Below are 8,086 nucleotides of genomic sequence, written 5' to 3' on the forward strand. Positions count from 1 at the left end.
ATAACCAATAGCATATTCACCAAATAATATATTATGCTATACAATAACTCATACACAAACTATATGGTTAACCATACTCGTGTCATGGTGCTACCGGCTCCGTGGTTCACACCATACGTAATGCTATGACGCTACCGGCTCCGTGGTTCACGTCACTATGCATTTGAGTCATACTCTTTTAGAGTGCTACCGGCTTCGTGGTTCACACTTTGGTGTTACCGGCTCCGTGGTTCACATCTCATTTTAGAGTGCTACCGGCTCCATGGTTCACACTTTAACAATTCATACCGTAGTGCTACCTGCTCCGTGGTTCGCACTTTTATACATGTACCATGATGTCACCGGCTCCGTGGTTCACATCATAGCACACTCACACATACTATGGCACTTCCGGCTCCGTGGATCATGCCATAGCATGCAAATAAATATACTATATACAAACATGCATAATTACTCCACTCACCTTAACGCGTTTGGTGAATGTTAGATCAAGCTCGCAACCTTCAACATAATGTATCTATCACATTATGTACATAATCAATCACACAATCAAGTTGGTCAACCAACTCACTCGCCATCTTAGTGTCATCTCGACCCATAGTACAAAAAGTGTGACCCATTTGCACCCTTAACCTTAACACCAAGTCTAGATTACGCCAAAACACTATCATCAAACGATTATGGTCTTAATACACTTATTAACACAAGGATTAGTTCAATTTCATACCCATTGGGCAACCTAGGTCATCCAAGACTCCTTTGACCCATTTCAAGATTAACACACCCATTTTGGTGTCATCCACAAGCCCACATAACACCCACCCACTTAATATCTAAGTGTACTAGTGAAACTAACCAATTAAGACTCATAAACACCAATTTTCACAATTAATTGAGATCTTACACTTTAACACAAACCACAACCCCCAAACTTGCACTAACTTGGGTTTAACACAATTTAAGTCTCATTTTAAGACACTAAACACAAAATTAACTCTAAAACAAGTTTGAGACTTACCACACACTAAAAGAGATGCTAGGAGTAGAGCACACACAAACTTTGAACCCGATCTAGCGAAAAACCCACTTGAAAAGCTTCAAGATCTACTTTCACTCTCTACTCTCTCTACTTTATGAAGAAGATGATGTGGTTGGTGAATGTGAAGTAATGAGTCCAACCAGTCCTCTGGTGGTCATAAATTCAGCTCCAAGTGAAAAGTCCAAACTACCCTCCATTTAATAATTAATTAAAAACAGAAAACTGCCGCCAGGTGTAGAGCGCGACGCACACACCTAAGTGTGCGCGGGCCGCACAAGGCTCAGCTCAGTCTGTCACCTTTAAATTTACAACCCACCTTATACACTTTATGTACACAATTTTTAACCTATGTACAATAATTATTCGGGTCTTACACAAAATCTTCAAAGCGCGATCGTGGAAGACTTTTGGTAAAGATATCTGCTAACTGAAGTGTAGTTGGAACAAATTTGGTATATAAGTGTCCTGAAGATACAAGTTTACGAACAAAGTGATAATCAATATCAATATGCTTAGTGCGCTTGTGAGCAATGATATCGCTTAAATCAGACATATATTTTATCACAATATCAAACATTATTCCCTAGGTTATGTGCTTATTTAAAGATATTATGGAAGATTAATGCCTTTTCTGTCAAGGTGTTGTTTGGGTTTATTTTGGTGATTTATGAGTGTTTCGGAGCTTAAAAGTCGAATATATTGGTCCCGGTTCGAGTTGGAATCGAAAGATAAGTTTAAGTATTTTTTGGGCGAAAACGAGTTTTTGGAGGTTCCCAATTGCAAATTTTTGGGTCCCAATTGCAACTTTTTGGTTCCCAATTGCAAACCAGTGGTCAAGCTTGAAGTCATGCCACGACACAAGAAAAACTACTGCGAACTACCAGTTTTGGGTGGTTCGTGATCGCGAACCTCTTATACCATACAAACTCTCAATCGCGAGTTATGACCTAGTCGGGATGTTTTGTTTAAAAGCCAATATTTAGGTTATTTGGGAGGCATATTTTTGCAGCCGTGAATAAGGGTTTCTAGGGGCGATTTTAGGTGATTTTTAGGGAATTCCAAGGTCACTAAACTCCTCTAATCATTCCATTAACGAAGCTTGATCTTATCAACATTGAAGAATCATCATCAATTTGGGTTAATCTCTTCTTTGATTCTTTGAATTTTTTTCAATCGTTTTTATGAATTTTGCCTTAATCATGGTTGTAGGCTAAACTATTTATATTCATCTAGGCTAAATACTTGTGTTGAATGTAATTTAATGTACATTATTGCATGTTTGATGATTATTTGCTTGGACAATTGAATACTTGTTGATACTTATTGATTTTAGTGATTAACGATTATGATAGTTCAATAGAATGAGAATTAATTGAAGTCTATTATAATTGTTCATAAAGATTAAAGCTTTTGATTGATTGATTATAGTGCTCGTCTAATTTATTGACGTTTATTGGAGTCTGTCATATCTTTTTAATTGATTAAACTATTTTAAACACTTGTGCTTCGATTGGAGACAATATTGAATTGCTTTAATTGATTAGTTGATACAGGGGTTGATTGTGTACAACGAGAGTTTGCACGGTTATTGATTTCAGAGACCTCTGAGTCACAGTTCAATTATAATAGTCAGTCAATTTAATTAACCACAATCTAGAGGTCTTAGGCTACGGGGAATTTCGTGTCGTGTAATCTATTTAAAGTGTTTGTTCAGGAGAATTCCTGATAAATCGGTTAGTTTAATTACAAATGTTTGGTGATATCGAGGCTTAATTTAGAAACATCTAATACTAGTGAATTGAGTCTAGATGAACATATTTCTTATCATTTGAATTTGAATCTATTTTTACTACGTTTTATTAACATAAAACACCAAAAATATTGTCTTAAAGTTTAAATCTCTTTGATTCGACTAATTGTTAAATAAACAACCCAATTATTCATAATTACCTTTTAGTTAATTGCATTTAGTTATATAATCATGAATTGCGTGTGAACTGTTCTTGGAACGATAACCGGTATTTATCAGAATCTATACTATTACATGATCGGGTACACTGCCCGTGAGCGTGTGCAGTTTAACCGGTAATTCTTGTTAAAGAAATAATAGACATGATTTTACACATCAAGCAATAGGATTTTGGCTCATGAACAACACACGTTTAATGTAACATAATATAGAGATGATCGGGAGGTAAAATATGCAGCTCACGAAGAAGATGTGTAACCCAAACAATTTTAGCAGCGGTGTTTGCAAGGGCGCGATACTCAGATTCACAGCTAGAACGAGAAACATTAGGTTGTTTCTTAACGCTCCATGACACAAGATTGCCGCCAAGTAAAATAGAGTATCCACAAGTTGAGCGTCTTGTTTCAATGCAACGAGCTCAATCATCGTCTAATATCCAACTAGCGAAGGGGTTGTAGAATGATTAAACGAGAGGTTGAATGAGATAGTACCTTTAACATAACGAAGAATCCTCTTGACAACTTGAAAGTGATCAATAATTGGAGCATGCAATAATTGAATAACCTGATTAACCAAATAAGGCAAGTCAGGGCGAGTAATCATAATATATTGGAGAGCCCCAATAAGTGAACAATAAAACGTAGGATCGTGGAGTAGCGTCCCATTTGTAGTGAAATTCTCAGCTGTGGCAAGATGAGTGGCAATTGGTTTTGAATTTAATAATCCATCGTGAACAAGTATGTCAAGCGCATACTTAGCTTGACCAAGAAATAAACTCGAGTTTGTATAAATGAATTCAAGACTAAGAAAATAATTGAGTTGACCGAGATCTTTGTTGGAGAACTCAGAATTGAGTCTGTGAATGAAGTTGCGAATAATGTATTGATGGATGTTAGGAAGAATGATATTTGCAGATAGACCAAGAGGTAAAGTATGTGGGAGGCTTGTTTAAAAACAAAACATAATGGATGCGCGCGACTACATGAAAAACTATGTTGCACTAGAAAATTACTAAACCGTTAAGACCAAGCACGTGGTGCTTGTTTCCTTTTTAAGTTTGCAAACATATTCGGGAAACACTGAGTCAAGGTTATTCCATGAAGACCGTTCCACTGAGGTTGCCATTAAGGAAATCATTTTTGACGTCTAGTTAATGTAAAGGCCACCTATGAAGAGTAGCAAGAGATAATACAGAGCGCACAGTAGACGCTTTAACAACTGGACTAACGTTTACAGTGTAATCCAGACCTAGAACTTGTGTGAAACCTTGGGCAATTAACCGAGCCTTGAGTCTATCAACCTATCCATCATAATTAAATTTCTTGCGAAAAACCCACATGGAACCAACAACATTGGAGTGCATGGGACGAAGAACAAGATCCCGTGTTTTATTGACTCACAAGGCATCCATTTTGGTTTACATAGCACACAATCACACAGGGTTCTTAACAGCGGATTTGAACCCATTTGGTTCTTTACTTGCAAGCAGAGCATACAAAGGACCAATATGCGTAATAACTGATGCTTATGTTTGAATATACCCATCTTGGACCTAGTAACCATTGGGTAACTTGAAGTGGCATGCGTTGTGGGGATTGATGGATTAGATGCAGTGAATGTATGTGATGACCCAGAAAATTTCGACTAATTTAAACCAATTCTCTATATGATTTAATATTATGTAAACTGGTATATACATATATATATACATATATATATACATATATATATATATATACATATATATATATATATATATACATATATATATATATATATATATATACATATATATATATATATATATATATATATATATATATATATAAGATGTACAAGTAAAACACTAATTGCTACCGTAAAAACGACTTTGCTACAGTAAAACACTATTTGCTACAGTAAAAACGACTTTGCTACAGTAAAACACTATTTGCTACAGTGAAAATGACTTTGCTACACTAGCTACAGTGAAAACGACTTTGCTACAGTGAATTGCTACAGTGAAAACGCCTTTGCTACATTAAACACTATTTGCTACAGTACACGCTATTTGCTACAATAAACACTATTTGATGTCGACGAACTAGCAAACAAAAACGGATCAGGAGGCCATGCGATCGCATGGTAAAAGCACTGAAAACCCATGCGATCGCATGGGCCTCAGAATCAGGATATGTGCCTATAAAAAGCCAGCTTGCTCGACGAGTTTCATATACCATTTCTCTTTTCTTTATTCTGTAACTTATATTTATAATTATGATTATAATTTTAATTTTAATTTAAGTTTAATAATAATAAGGAATATTACGCGGGTGTTTTAATTTGGGTTTCAAACCGTTTTAAACTAAGGAAATATTGGGTATTGTTCGGGGTATTGTTCTTAAATCCAAGGTCAACCATACAGTCATCTACCATTATTACGTCTATCTTTATATATGTTTATGACTCGAGCAATTAAACCTATAACTCACCAACATTCGTGTTGACTTTTAGCATGTTTTATTCTCAGGTCCTTAGACTGCTTCCACTGTGATGTGCTTGTTGCCTGCATGGAGTCTCTCATGCTTTGTACAAAGTTTATTCATTCAAAATAAAACTGCGTTGTGTAATAAATAATTGGACTGTGATGTCAACCTGTAAATTAAAGACTTATTTATTTTGGGGTTTTGCTTATACCTAAGCACTCGCCCACATGTTTATAACTTTCTATGGTTAGAAAGTTACTTATTTTAATGAATGCAATATTTTATCAAAATGTATCATATAGAGGTCAAAACCTCATTGTGGAATCAATGATTAACATGTCGCGTCAATAGCGATTTTGACGGGTCGTTACAGTTGGTATCAGAGCTTGAGGTCATAGGGAACCAGAAATTACATTAGTGTGTTTAACTGATAATTGTTAGGATGCATTAGTGAGTCTGGACTATGACCATATCTGTTTTTACTGATTTTTGCTTATCATTTGGTCAAAAACATTATATGTGATATATTTATATGCTAACGTAATTGTTGTTTCAATTATGTGATAGATGACTTCTTCTAATCCTATCATTTTGTACGACTCGGAATCGGACACTGAATCTATTCTATCCACAACTGAAAAGGGTGTTCCAATACCTATTAAAGAAGAAATTGTGTTAGCCGGGGAATCTCAACTCCCGGTAAACCCAGAGGAGGTTCCAGCTCCACCCAACTCTAGTTTTCCGGAGCCACAGTATCGTTGGCATGGACCCATGATCCCTGGAATAAACGAGGATCGTCCATTTCTAAACGAACATGGACATTGGGCCAGATACACCGCCGACTGGCGGGTTGTGAATATTACGCCTGGAAGATTTCGGTTCATGACCACCGGTACATATTCTCGTACACATGATTCAGATAGTTCGTCATCATATTCTCCTACACATGACTCAGACAGTTCATCATCAGACGAGATCAGTGAGGAAGAGGATTTCGCTAATGAAATAAAAGAAGTCACTAAGGAGAAATTCCAACTTGCTATAGATAATAAAAACAACCACAAAAATAAAAAGTCCTTAATTATTAAAAAGGAACAGGACCATTCGATCCGTAACCACCCTTATTGTATTAAACCCACTGAGGCAACGGGTACCTCAAAACCCCAACCAAAAATTAAATACACTGCTAGAATGTCTGTCGGACCTTGCACACACAAACAATTGGTAGAGAGAACCAAATGGGAAGAAGTTTCTGATAGTTCTGAATAAACGACCTCGCAACCATAAATCTTCCATGCGCTATTTTATTGCTTATGTGTGCTACTCTATCTTGTTATATAGATTAAGCATATGTAAAATATCGGTATTATATGGTATTGTATTATTTTGGTTTATTAATAATAAATGCATGGAATGATTATTTGTATTATTACTACTTCTTATTATTATTATTACTTAATAACGTAGTAACTCGCTATAATTTTTCATAGTGGAATATTATTAGGATTTTAGTAGTTAATTCCTTGTACTAGCTATTATGTATGAACTTAACGGGTAGGTAATACCCTAGAAATAATTATAAAATGCTAATAAGAAGAAAATGCTTTTATAATAATTGATTCATATTATTAATATGCTACGATTAACTATTGACAACTCATTTTACCTATAATATTCTATATGATTAAATTATCTCTGTTGTGTTTATTGAAGAAACATGTCTCAAATGTCGGATGCTGAGTTTGAGGAACTAGTCGAGAAACGTGTGAATGAAAGAATTGCTGTAGCCGAAGCAGCAGCCAAAGCAGCAACCGTGAATACAAACTCACGAAACGGATGCTCATACAAAACTTTTCAAGGATGCAAACCACAGACGTTTAGTGGAACCGAGGGACCAGTCGGTCTAACCCGATGGTTTGAAAAGATGGAGTCCGTTTTCAAAATCAGTAATTGTGCGAATGGAGACAAGTCAAAGTATGCTTCGTGCACGTTGCAAGACGGTGCACTTACTTGGTGAAACAATTATGCTAAAGCAGAAGGAATAGATACGACATATGATATCTCTTGGGAAGAACTGAAAAAGATGCTAATCGAGGAGTACTGTCCTCGAAACGAGATCAGAAAAATGGAATCTGAGTTACGTAATCTGAAGGTTATCGGCACGAATCTCAATAACTATGAAAAGAGTTTCGTGGAACTAGCCTTGTTGTGTCCCGAATTGGTGCCAAACGAGAAACGAAAGATAGAAATGTATATTGACGGTTTATCGATCAATATCAAAGGAATTGTTACATCGTCTAAACCGAATACGATGCAGGAAGCCATGACAATGGCACACCAACTCATGGACCAGATCACAGAGAGTTCGATTAAGGCACCAATTACCGAAGTCAAGACAACTGAAGGAAAGAGGAAATGGGAAGACTATAAGGGCAAAAGTACTCACCTGAAGAAGCAAGAAACTTTTAAAGGTAAACAAGATGGTGCAACTGCTAGTCCAAACTATAAGGGACCCCATCCGTTCTGCAAAAGATGTTACACACATCATGCAGGTTATTGCCAAGTGGTCTGTGATAAGTGCAACAAGAAAGCACATGTGGCGAACGATTGTTA

This window comes from Rutidosis leptorrhynchoides, chromosome 5 (genome assembly GCF_046630445.1).
Source record: "Rutidosis leptorrhynchoides isolate AG116_Rl617_1_P2 chromosome 5, CSIRO_AGI_Rlap_v1, whole genome shotgun sequence".
NCBI lineage: Eukaryota > Viridiplantae > Streptophyta > Magnoliopsida > Asterales > Asteraceae > Rutidosis > Rutidosis leptorrhynchoides.